General features: G+C 54.7%; 1 non-coding gene and 3 pseudogenes across 1 annotated transcript; all 4 read left to right on the top strand.

The window, feature by feature from the left end:
• Positions 1–3,305: 3,305 nt before the first annotated feature.
• On the top strand, positions 3,306–3,485 carry LOC137354207 (U2 spliceosomal RNA; annotated as a pseudogene).
• Positions 3,486–3,873: 388 nt separating this feature from the next.
• LOC137354529 (U2 spliceosomal RNA) lies at positions 3,874–3,982 on the top strand (annotated as a pseudogene).
• Positions 3,983–9,182: 5,200 nt separating this feature from the next.
• LOC137354357 (U2 spliceosomal RNA) lies at positions 9,183–9,374 on the top strand. The gene has a single exon (XR_010970388.1). It is a non-coding gene; the product is annotated as a U2 spliceosomal RNA (small nuclear RNA).
• A 388-nt stretch (positions 9,375–9,762) lies between these two features.
• Positions 9,763–9,871, top strand: LOC137354636 (U2 spliceosomal RNA; annotated as a pseudogene).
• The last annotated feature ends 3,165 nt before the right edge of the window (positions 9,872–13,036 follow it).

The following is a 13,036-nucleotide window of genomic DNA, read 5'->3' as shown; positions in this document are numbered from 1 at the left end:
CGCAGCGAGCGGCTGACCGTCTTCCAGCAGCTCCCACTGCTGCTGGCGACGTCCAGGCCGGTCATCCTAGGCGGTGACTTCAACTGCATCATCGATGCGGCTGGACGATCCGGCAGTGACGACAGAAAACTGGACGCTACGTCCAGATTCCTCATAGAAACAGTTAAGGATGCCAAACTGCACGACGTCTTCAGCAAACCTGCAGACGGAGCGCAGCGCAGATACACATGGTCAAGATCGGACGGGTCTGCCCGTTCCAGGATTGACTTCCTGTTTGTTTCCCGTGCTGTCACGGTCGGATCCACCGACGTCAAGCCGGTGTTCTTCTCCGACCACTGCCTCTTACTGGCCGACTGTCACTTACAGGACGACCAGCGGGTTGGCAGAGGGACGTGGAAGCTCAATGCGACACTGCTGACCCCAGAGAACGTTGAGGAACTCAAAAGGGATTACAAAGGTTGGAGGACCGTGAAACCCCTCTTTGAGTCTCCAGTTCACTGGTGGGAAGCGATAAAGGAGAACATCAAGAGGTTCTTCATCCACAAAGGTGTTCAGAAGGCGAGAGAGAGACAGAGGGAACTGTCCCGACTCCAGAAAATTATGCAAAATCTACTCCGGTTGCAGTCAATGGGGGTCGAGGTCAAGGAGGACCTCCAAGAGGTGAAGAGCCAGCAGGCCTCGCTCTTTGCCAAGGAGGCCTCCAAGATCATCTTCCGGTCCAGAGTCCGCTCCATCGAGCAGGATGAGACGTGCTCGCGTTACTTCTTCCAAAAGGTACACAGAGAGAGCTCTGTTATCAGCAGCCTGAAGGAAGAAGATGGCTCGGTAACGTCTTCGCAGTCCGACATACTAAGGATCAGCAAATCCTTTTATGCTGGGCTGTATGACGCGAAGCCCACAGACAGCAGAGCCTCCCAGTCCTTCCTGTCATCTATCACAGAGGTCTTAGATGACAGCAGGAGGGAGGGACTGGACAAGCCGCTAACTCTGGACGAGCTGACAAAGGCCGTCGAGTCTTTCGAGGCGAGTAAAACTCCCGGGAGCGACGGCTTACCGGTCGAGTTGTACTCGGCCCTGTGGGACTGGGTCGGCCCGGACCTGCTGGAAGTATACGAGAGTATGCTCCTGGCCGGTAGCATGTCAGAATCCATGAGAAAAGGCATCATCACCCTCATTTACAAGCAGAAGGGGGAGAGGGTAGAAATCAGAAATTGGCGGCCCATCTCACTGCTTAATGTTGATTACAAGATTCTGTCCAAAGTCATAGCCAGTCGAGTCAAGTCTGCTCTGGAGCTGGTGATTCACCCCGATCAGACCTGTACTGTACCCGGCAGGAAGATCTCTGATAGCCTCGCGCTACTCAGGGATACGATCGCCTACGTACGGGACAGGAGGGTGGACACCTGCCTCATCAGCCTGGACCAGGAGAAGGCTTTTGACAGGATATCGCACACCTACATGATGGACGTGCTTTCCAAAATGGGGTTTGGGGAGGGAATCTGCAATTGGATCCAACTGCTCTACACAAACATCAGTAGCGCAGTGTCAATCAACGGGTGGGAATCTGAAAGTTTCCCGATCAAATCTGGAGTCAGACAGGGCTGTCCTCTGTCCCCGGTCTTGTTTGTTTGCTGTATTGAACCCTTTGCTGAGTCTATTAGGAAGGATGCGAGCATAAGAGGGGTGACAATCCCAGGCAGCGGAGGCACTCAGGTCAAAACCTCCCTGTACATGGATGACGTCGCCGTCTTCTGCTCGGATCCGCTGTCCGTGCGCAGACTGATGAGCATCTGCGACCAGTTCGAACTGGCCTCGGGAGCCAAAGTTAACCACGGCAAGAGCGAGGCCATGTTCTTTGGGAACTGGGCTGACCGATCCTTTGTCCCCTTCACCGTCAGGTCAGATTACCTGAAGGTGCTGGGGATATGGTTCGGAAGGGCCGGGGCGTGCACCAAAACATGGGAGGAGCGAGTAGCCAAGGTACGACAAAAGTTGGGCATGTGGGGGCAGCGATCTCTCTCCATTGTGGGTAAGAACCTGGTCATCAGGTGCGAGGCGCTCACGTTGTTGCTCTACGTGGCGCAGGTCTGGCCCATACCCCACTCCTGCGCCGTGGCAGTCACCCGAGCCATTTTCCGCTTCGTCTGGGGATCTAAAATGGACCGGGTCCGGAGGGACACGATGTTCAAATCTCTGGACATGGGCGGGAAAAATGTACCCAACGTGGCCCTCATCCTGATGACCACCTTCGTGTGCGGCTGCATCAAGCTATGTGTAGATCCCCAGTACGCAAACTCCAAGTGTCACTACGTGCTGAGGTTCTATCTGTCCCCGGTGTTGCGAAGGATGGGCCTGGTCACATGGCCGCGGAACGCTCCGTGCAGTTGGGACGTGCCGTACCACCTATCCTTCGTGGAGCAGTTTCTGCGGAAAAACACCTTTGACCACCGGTCCATCAGGCAGTGGTCTGCACGGAATGTCCTCAAGGCCCTACGGGAAAAGGAAACGGTGGATCCTGTCGGATGGTTCCCCGAGCAGACCGTCAAAGTCATTTGGCGGAATGCCTCATCACCAGAACTTTCAAACAAGCACCAAGACGTAGCTTGGCTGGTGGTGAGAAGGGCCCTCCCCGTCAGATCCTTCATGCACACCCGAAGTCTCGCCCCCTCCGCACAGTGCCCCCGCGTTGGCTGTGGTGGGGAAGAGACGGTCGCCCACCTCCTCCTGGAATGTGCCTTTGCAAAGCAGGTGTGGAAAGAGATGCAGTGGTTTTTGTCAAGGTTCATCCCAAGCAGCTCTGTAACACAGGAGTCTGTGCTCTACGGGCTGTTCCCAGGGACGCACACCGAGATAAACATCAACTGCTGCTGGAGGACTATCAATTCGGTGAAAGACGCCCTTTGGTCTGCCCGAAACTTGCTGGTCTTCCAGCGCAAAGAGTTGTCCACCACCGAATGTTGCAGACTGGCACATTCCAAGGTCCAGGACTACGTGCTGAGGGACGCACTAAAGCTTGGGGCAGCCGCAGCAAAGGCTCAATGGGGAAAGACCACAGTGTAAGGTTCCCCCACCAAGCTAGACTGAGGGGCTGGATCCATGGGAAACCCCTCGAACTGTATCGTTAATATTCTGAATTGCTGTAAATGTAAAACTGTAATTGACATGACAATTGAGAAACGGAAGGGTTGGGAAGAAACTCATGACAGGATTGAAGGAAACTGATCTCCCTTGCAATGTTTGTATTTTTTGGTGCTGTTTGGAAACTGTTTGGCAATGTAATTTTTACAGATTTTTATGAATAAAGTATATTTTGGAAATAAAAAAAAAAAGTATCTGTTCTTATCAGTTTAATATCTGATACGTCCCCTATCTGGGGACCAAATATTAAATTGATTTTTGGGACAGGGAGATGGAGCAGGGGCTTGCCCCGTCCACTCCATGCATCCACCTGGTATTGCAGTGTTTCCAGGAGCGGTGCAGCTTCCCCCCTCCACGGGAGCGAGACCCCTGCTGAAAAATAGAATTCGCAATAGTGACGGCGCTGCTGCTCGGCTGACTTTGCTGCAGTTTTCTGTGGGCGCTACGCTGTCCCCTGTTGGATTGCCCCGCAGTTGCAGGCCGCCCTTTGCTGCCCAGCGCGCGCGGTTGTCTTTATTCCTGCGCAACGCCTCGCGCAGAAGCGCAAGGAATGGCTGCGCGTGGCATGCACGCGTGCTTTCCTTTCTGCTTGCAAGGCCCGGCAACAAAAGGAGCTCTGGCTCAAAGACCGCCCGCCGTCGCCTCTTTCGCCCGAGGCTCGCCCACCCGGCGGCTACTTTGACGTAGAGGCCGCACGCCGGGCCTGACGCGCGCAGCAAACGCAGTTTTAGGGCCATCGCTTCTCGGCCTTTTGGCTAAGATCAAGTGTAGTATCTGTTCTTATCAGTGCTTATTTGATTGAGAAGAGACCATGATCATTGCTTTTTGATCTTGGGGAAGCTTTGAGTAAAATGGCTATAACCAATTTTCGAGCTTCGGGCCAGGGAGTGCGCAACACCGTTCGGGTGGTCGTGAAGGACAAGGAAGGAGATGCACCGGTCGATCGCACCTTCTTCATCAAGAAAATTCTCTTCGATTGCTGCGGATTTCAAGCGACGGACGTCTTCTGCCTGCAGGATTTCCCCAGCAGTGGATACTTCGACGTGACGTTCCGGAACGTGGCGGGATGCATCAAGTTCCTGAAGGCGTTCAAGGAGAAAGGGGACCGGGCGCCACTGTCGATCCTCACAGCGGAGCCGCTCTTCACGCTTCCGTCACAACGGGACCGGGTGGTGACGATTCACCTCTACAACCCCCATGTTCCGGTGGTGGATGTACTCACCTTTCTCGCCAGGTACGTCGAGGTGGCCGGCAGCAGCACTGATGTCAAGGACCCCTTTGGGATCTGGACCAGCAAGCGGCAGGTCAAGGTGACCTTGAAGGTAGATCCCAGTGGAGCCATCATCCACCCTCCCTCCAGCTTCGCTATCGGGGGAAGTCGAGGCTTCTTGGTCTACGCTGGGCAGCCCAGAGTTTGTCGCACCTGTGGCAAATCTGGTCACATGGCAGCCAACTGCAGCACGGTTGTTTGCAAGAACTGCAAGGAGGAAGGCCATCAGACCAAGGACTGTAAGCAGACTAAGTGTTGCAACTTGTGCGGTGCGGCAGGCCATCTCTACAAGACCTGTCCCAAACGTTGTCAAAGCTATGCTCAGGCGGCAAGGTCCAAGGAATGGCCGGGCGAAGGTTCGACGAAGGCGTCCGCTGTTCGAAAGGAGACCAACAACCTTCTCCGCAGTGAGGAACTTCAACCTGAGAAGGAAGGGGAGGCGGCTGAAACCAACGACCCAGCACCTACCCAGCGCCCGGAAACCCCTCCCCCACAGACAGAATCAATGGAGGAGGAGGCAGCAGATGGACAAACAGGTCAGTGGCAAGTGGTCCAGAGGAGAACCACAAAGAAAAAACATCCCAAAGCCACCACCCAAACCAGTGGCAAGAGGAGGCTCTCTTCTGAATCAGACTGCAACAACTCCTCTTCACTGGACGGGGAAATGCTGGAACGACAGCCCCTTCAAAAGAGGCGGCAGAACTCCGAGATGGATGATAAAGCATCCCAGCCCCCGGGCACTGGAAGCTGTGATGGGCCCAGCGTGCCCCAACCCCAATGCCCCACACGTAACGACGTGGCCAACGCATCTCAGCTCCAGGACACCGGGAGCAAAGACACGTCTGGCGCACCTGAGCTCCGGGAGACCGGGAGCTGTGATGTTTTCGAGGAGGAACAGATGGAAGCAGCTGAGGACAACCCAATCCTCTCTGCCTACAAGACCCCCCCGATGTCACCCGAGCGGCACAAACCCTGCAGGAAAAATCAGGAGGGGTTTCTGAGCCCAACCAACGTGAAACTGCTTGCGCATACGATGGGTATGCAGGAACATCCCGAAGGGGAAGGACTGGGACTAGCGAGGACAAATGGTATGGGAAGCAACAACTAATTTTTAGTAAAAAATGGGTGTAAGAATTGCTTCCATTAATGTGCGTAGCATTAAATCGACTACGCGATGTGTTTCAACCTTGGATTACCTTGCCAAGGTCAAAGCTGACCTACTGTTTCTGCAGGAGTGTGGAATACCACACCTCAGCACCTACAGGCAGTGGTCGCGATGGTGGTCCCACGGGCCATCGATCTGGTCGGGGGGTAATGACTGCCGTTCCTCCGGCCTGGGTATTCTGCTGCGGGGAGGTAACTTCACCATCTCCGAAGTTAAGGAGGTGGTGGGCGGCCGCCTCCTCGTAGCAGACGTGATGTACAACAACGCTCCGCTCCGGTTGATCAACGTGTACGCCCCGGTACAACGCAGCGAGCGGCTGACCGTCTTCCAGCAGCTCCCACTGCTGCTGGCGACGTCCAGGCCGGTCATCCTAGGCGGTGACTTCAACTGCATCATCGATGCGGCTGGACGATCCGGCAGTGACGACAGCAAACTGGACGCTACGTCCAGATTCCTAGTAGAAACAGTTAAGGATGCCAAACTGCACGACGTCTTCAGCAAACCTGCAGACGGAGCGCAGCGCAGATACACATGGTCAAGATCGGACGGGTCTGCCCGTTCCAGGATTGACTTCCTGTTTGTGTCCCGTGCTGTCACGGTCGGATCCACCGACGTCAAGCCGGTGTTCTTCTCCGACCACTGCCTCTTACTGGCCGACTGTCACTTACAGGACGACCAGCGGGTTGGCAGAGGGACGTGGAAGCTCAATGCGACACTGCTGACCCCAGAGAACGTTGAGGAACTCAAAAGGGATTACAATGGTTGGAGGACCGTGAAACCCCTCTTTGAGTCTCCAGTTCACTGGTGGGAAGCGATTAAGGAGAACATCAAGAGGTTCTTCATCCACAAAGGTGTTCAGAAGGCGAGAGAGAGACAGAGGGAACTGTCCCGACTCCAGAAAATTATGCAAAATCTACTCCGGTTGCAGTCAATGGGGGTCGAGGTCAAGGAGGACCTCCAAGAGGTGAAGAGCCAGCAGGCCTCGCTCTTTGCCAAGGAGGCCTCCAAGATCATCTTCCGGTCCAGAGTCCGCTCCATCGAGCAGGATGAGACGTGCTCGCGTTACTTCTTCCAAAAGGTACACAGAGAGAGCTCTGTCATCAGCAGCCTGAAGGAAGAAGATGGCTCGGTAACGTCTTCGCAGTCCGACATACTAAGGATCAGCAAATCCTTTTATGCTGGGCTGTATGACGCGAAGCCCACAGACAGCAGAGCCTCCCAGTCCTTCCTGTCATCTATCACAGAGGTCTTAGATGACAGCAGGAGGGAGGGACTGGACAAGCCGCTAACTCTGGACGAGCTGACAAAGGCCGTCGAGTCTTTCGAGGCGAGTAAAACTCCCGGGAGCGACGGCTTACCGGTCGAGTTGTACTCGGCCCTGTGGGACTGGGTCGGCCCGGACCTGCTGGAAGTATACGAGAGTATGCTCCTGGCCGGTAGCATGTCAGAATCCATGAGAAAAGGCATCATCACCCTCATTTACAAGCAGAAGGGGGAGAGGGTAGAAATCAGAAATTGGCGGCCCATCTCACTGCTTAATGTTGATTACAAGATTCTGTCCAAAGTCATAGCCAGTCGAGTCAAGTCTGCTCTGGAGCTGGTGATTCACCCCGATCAGACCTGTACTGTACCCGGCAGGAAGATCTCTGATAGCCTCGCGCTACTCAGGGATACGATCGCCTACGTACGGGACAGGAGGGTGGACACCTGCCTCATCAGCCTGGACCAGGAGAAGGCTTTTGACAGGATATCGCACACCTACATGATGGACGTGCTTTCCAAAATGGGGTTTGGGGAGGGAATCTGCAATTGGATCCAACTGCTCTACACAAACATCAGTAGCGCAGTGTCAATCAACGGGTGGGAATCTGAAAGTTTCCCGATCAAATCTGGAGTCAGACAGGGCTGTCCTCTTTCCCCGGTCTTGTTTGTTTGCTGTATTGAACCCTTTGCTGAGTCTATTAGGAAGGATGCGAGCATAAGAGGGGTGACAATCCCAGGCAGCGGAGGCACTCAGGTCAAAACCTCCCTGTACATGGATGACGTCGCCGTCTTCTGCTCGGATCCGCTGTCCGTGCGCAGACTGATGAGCATCTGCGACCAGTTCGAACTGGCCTCGGGAGCCAAAGTTAACCACGGCAAGAGCGAGGCCATGTTCTTTGGGAACTGGGCCGACCGATCCTTTGTCCCCTTCACCGTCAGGTCAGATTACCTGAAGGTGCTGGGGATTTGGTTCGGAAGTGCCGGGGCGTGCACCAAAACATGGGAGGAGCGAGTAGCCAAGGTACGACAAAAGTTGGGCATGTGGGGGCAGCGATCTCTCTCCATTGTGGGTAAGAACCTGGTCATCAGGTGCGAGGCGCTCACGTTGTTGCTCTACGTGGCGCAGGTCTGGCCCATACCCCACTCCTGCGCCGTGGCAGTCACCCGAGCCATTTTCCGCTTCGTCTGGGGATCTAAAATGGACCGGGTCCGGAGGGACACGATGTTCAAATCTCTGGACAAGGGCGGGAAAAATGTACCCAACGTGGCCCTCATCCTGATGACCACCTTCGTGTGCGGCTGCATCAAGCTATGTGTCGATCCCCAGTACGCAAACTCCAAGTGTCACTACGTGCTGAGGTTCTATCTGTCCCCGGTGTTGCGAAGAATGGGCCTGGTCACATTGCCGCGGAACGCACCATGCAGTTGGGCGGCGCCGTACCACCTATCCTTCGTGGAGCAGTTTCTGTGGAAAAACACCTTTGACCACCGGTCCATCAGGCAGTGGTCTGCACGGAATGTCCTCAAGGCCCTACGGGAAAAGGAAACGGTGGATCCTGTCGGATGGTTCCCCGAGCAGACCGTCAAAGTCATTTGGCGGAATGCCTCATCACCAGAACTTTCAAACAAGCACCAAGACGTAGCTTGGCTGGTGGTGAGAAGGGCCCTCCCCGTCAGATCCTTCATGCACACCCGAAGTCTCGCCCCCTCCGCACAGTGCCCCCGCGTTGGCTGTGGTGGGGAAGAGACGGTCGCCCACCTCCTCCTGGAATGTGCCTTTGCAAAGCAGGTGTGGAAAGAGATGCAGTGGTTTTTGTCAAGGTTCATCCCAAGCAGCTCTGTAACACAGGAGTCTGTGCTCTACGGGCTGTTCCCAGGGACGCACACCGAGACAAACATCAACTGCTGCTGGAGGACTATCAATTCGGTGAAAGACGCCCTTTGGTCTGCCCGAAACTTGCTGGTCTTCCAGCGCAAAGAGTTGTCCACCACCGAATGTTGCAGACTGGCACATTCCAAGGTCCAGGACTACGTGCTGAGGGACGCACTAAAGCTTGGGGCAGCCGCAGCAAAGGCTCAATGGGGAAAGACCACAGTGTAAGGTTCCCCCACCAAGCTGGACTGAGGGGCTGGAACCATGGGAAGCCCCTCGAACTGTATCGTTAATATTCTCAATTGCTGTAAATGTAAAACTGTAATTGACATGACAATTGTGAAACGGAAGGGTTGGGAAGAAACTCATGACAGTATTGAAAGAAACTGATCTCTTTTGCAATGTTTGTATTTTTTCGTGCTGTTTGGAAACTGTTTGGCAATGTAATTTTTACAGATTTTTATGAATAAAGTATATTTTGGAAATTAAAAAAAAATAAAAAAAAAAAAAAATCTGTTCTTATCAGTTTAATATCTGATACGTCCCCTATCTGGGGACCAAATATTAAATTGATTTTTGGGACAGGGAGATGGATGAGGGGCTTGCCCCGTCCACTCCATGCATCCACCTGGTATTGCAGTGTTTCCAGGAGCGGTGCAGCTTCCCCCCTCCATGGGGGCGAGACCCCTGCTGAAAAATAGAATTCGCAATAGTGACGGCGCTGCTGCTCGGCTGACTTTGCTGCAGTTTTCCCTGGGTGCTACGCTGCCCCCTGTTGGATTGCCCCGCAGTTGCAGGCCGCCCTTTGCTGCCTAGCGCGCGCGGTTGTCTTTGTTCCTGCGCAATGCCTCGCGCAGAAGCGCGAGGAATGGCTGCGCGTGGCATGCACGCGTGCTTTCCTTTCTGCTTGCAAGGCCCGGCAACAAAAGGAGCTCTGGCTCAAAGACCGCCCGCCGTCGCCTCTTTCGCCCGAGGCTCGCCCACCCGGCGGCTACTTTGACGTAGAGGCCGCACGCCGGGCCTGACGCGCGCAGCAAACTCAGTTTTACGGCCATCGCTTCTCGGCCTTTTGGCTAAGATCAAGTGTAGTATCTGTTCTTATCAGTGCTTATTTGATTGAGAAGAGACCATGATCATTGCCTTTTGATCCTGGGGAAGCTTTGAGTAAAATGGCTATAACCAATTTTCGAGCTTCGGGCCAGGGAGTGCGCAACACCGTTCGGGTGGTCGTGAAGGACAAGGAAGGAGATGCACCGGTCGATCGCACCTTCTTCATCAAGAAAATTCTCTTCGATTGCTGCGGATTTCAAGCGACGGACGTCTTCTGCCTGCAGGATTTCCCCAGCAGTGGATACTTCGACGTGACGTTCCGGAGCGTGGCGGGATGCATCAAGTTCCTGAAGGCGTTCAAGGAGAAAGGGGACCGGGCGCCACTGTCGATCCTCACAGCGGAGCCGCTCTTCACGCTTCCGTCACAACGGGACCGGGTGGTGACGATTCACCTCTACAACCCCCATGTTCCGGTGGTGGATGTACTCACCTTTCTCGCCAGGTACGTCGAGGTGGCCGGCAGCAGCACTGATGTCAAGGACCCCTTTGGGATCTGGACCAGCAAGCGGCAGGTCAAGGTGACCTTGAAGGTAGATCCCAGTGGAGCCATCATCCACCCTCCCTCCAGCTTCGCTATCGGGGGAAGTCGAGGCTTCTTGGTCTACGCTGGGCAGCCCAGAGTTTGCCGCACCTGTGGCAAATCTGGTCACATGGCAGCCAACTGCAGCACGGTTGTTTGCAAAAACTGCAAGGAGGAAGGCCATCAGACCAAGGACTGTAAGCAGACTAAGTGTTGCAACTTGTGCGGTGCGGCAGGCCATCTCTACAAGACCTGTCCCAAACGTTGTCTCAGCTATGCTCTGGCGGCAAGGTCCAAGGAATGGCCGGGCGAAGGTTCGACGAAGGCGTCCGCTGTTCGAAAGGAGACCAGCAACCTTCTCTGCAGTGAGGAACTTCAACCTGAGAAAGAAGGGGAGGCGGCTGAAACCAAGGACCCAGCACCTACCCAGCGCCCGGAAACCCCTCCCCCACAGACAGAATCAATGGAGGAGGAGGCAGCAGATGGACAAACAGGTCAGTGGCAAGTGGTCCAGAGGAAAACCACAAAGAAAAAACATCCCAAAGCCACCACCCAAACCAGTGGCAAGAGGAGGCTCTCTTCTGAATCAGACTGCAACAACTCCTCTTCACTGGACGGGGAAATGCTGGAACGACAGCCCCTTCAAAAGAGGCGGCAGAACTCCGAGATGGATGATAAAGCATCCCAGCCCCCGGGCACTGGAAGCTGTGATGGGCCCAGCGTGCCCCAACCCCAATGCCCCACACGTAACGAAGTGGCCAACGCATCTCAGTTCTGCGACACCGGGAGCAAAGACACGTCTGGCGCACCTGAGCTCCGGGAGACCGGGAGCTGTGATGTTTTCGAGGAGGAACAGATGGAAGCAGCTGAGGACAACCCAATCCTCTCTGCCTACAAGACCCCCCCGATGTCACCCGAGCGGCACAAACCCTGCATGAAAAATCAGGAGGGGTTTCTGAGCCCAACCAACGTGAAACTGCTTGCGCATACGATGGGTATGCAGGAACATCCCGAAGGGGAAGGACTGGGACTAGCGAGGACAAATGGTATGGGAAGCAACAACTAATTTTTAGTAAAAAATGGGTGTAAGAATTGCTTCCATTAATGTGCGTAGCATTAAATCTACTACGCGAAGTGTTTCAACCTTGGATTACCTTGCCAAGGTCAAAGCTGACCTACTGTTTCTGCAGGAGTGTGGAATACCACACCTCAGCACCTACAGGCAGTGGTCGCGATGGTGGTCCCACGGGCCATCGATCTGGTCGGGGGGTAATGACTGCCGTTCCTCCGGCCTGGGTATTCTGCTGCGGGGAGGTAACTTCACCATCTCCGAAGTTAAGGAGGTGGTGGGCGGCCGCCTCCTCGTAGCAGACGTGATGTACAACAACGCTCCGCTCCGGTTGATCAACGTGTACGCCCCGGTACAACGCAGCGAGCGGCTGACCGTCTTCCAGCAGCTCCCACTGCTGCTGGCGACGTCCAGGCCGGTCATCCTAGGCGGTGACTTCAACTGCATCATCGATGCGGCTGGACGATCCGGCAGTGACGACAGCAAACTGGACGCTACGTCCAGATTCCTAGTAGAAACAGTTAAGGATGCCAAACTGCACGACGTCTTCAGCAAACCTGCAGACGGAGCGCAGCGCAGATACACATGGTCAAGATCGGACGGGTCTGCCCGTTCCAGGATTGACTTCCTGTTTGTGTCCCGTGCTGTCACGGTCGGATCCACCGACGTCAAGCCGGTGTTCTTCTCCGACCACTGCCTCTTACTGGCCGACTGTCACTTACAGGACGACCAGCGGGTTGGCAGAGGGACGTGGAAGCTCAATGCGACACTGCTGACCCCAGAGAACGTTGAGGAACTCAAAAGGGATTACAAAGGTTGGAGGACCGTGAAACCCCTCTTTGAGTCTCCAGTTCACTGGTGGGAAGCGATTAAGGAGAACATCAAGAGGTTCTTCATCCACAAAGGTGTTCAGAAGGCGAGAGAGAGACAGAGGGAACTGTCCCGACTCCAGAAAATTATGCAAAATCTACTCCGGTTGCAGTCAATGGGGGTCGAGGTCAAGGAGGACCTCCAAGAGGTGAAGAGCCAGCAGGCCTCGCTCTTTGCCAAGGAGGCCTCCAAGATCATCTTCCGGTCCAGAGTCCGCTCCATCGAGCAGGATGAGACGTGCTCGCGTTACTTCTTCCAAAAGGTACACAGAGAGAGCTCTGTTATCAGCAGCCTGAAGGAAGAAGATGGCTCGGTAACGTCTTCGCAGTCCGACATACTAAGGATCAGCAAATCCTTTTATGCTGGGCTGTATGACGCGAAGCCCACAGACAGCAGAGCCTCCCAGTCCTTCCTGTCATCTATCACAGAGGTCTTAGATGACAGCAGGAGGGAGGGACTGGACAAGCCGCTAACTCTGGACGAGCTGACAAAGGCCGTCGAGTCTTTCGAGGCGAGTAAAACTCCCGGGAGCGACGGCTTACCGGCCGAGTTGTACTCGGCCCTGTGGGACTGGGTCGGCCCGGACCTGCTGGAAGTATACGAGAGTATGCTCCTGGCCGGTAGCATGTCAGAATCCATGAGAAAAGGCATCATCACCCTCATTTACAAGCAGAAGGGGGAGAGGGTAGAAATCAGAAATTGGCGGCCCATCTCACTGCTTAATGTTGATTACAAGATTCTGTCCAAAGTCATAGCCA

Source organism: Heterodontus francisci, chromosome 41 (genome assembly GCF_036365525.1).
Source record: "Heterodontus francisci isolate sHetFra1 chromosome 41, sHetFra1.hap1, whole genome shotgun sequence".
In the NCBI taxonomy this organism is placed as follows: Eukaryota; Metazoa; Chordata; class Chondrichthyes; order Heterodontiformes; family Heterodontidae; genus Heterodontus; species Heterodontus francisci.
Note: the sequence above shows the minus strand (reverse complement) of the source record. Positions and strands in the feature narration are given on the sequence as shown.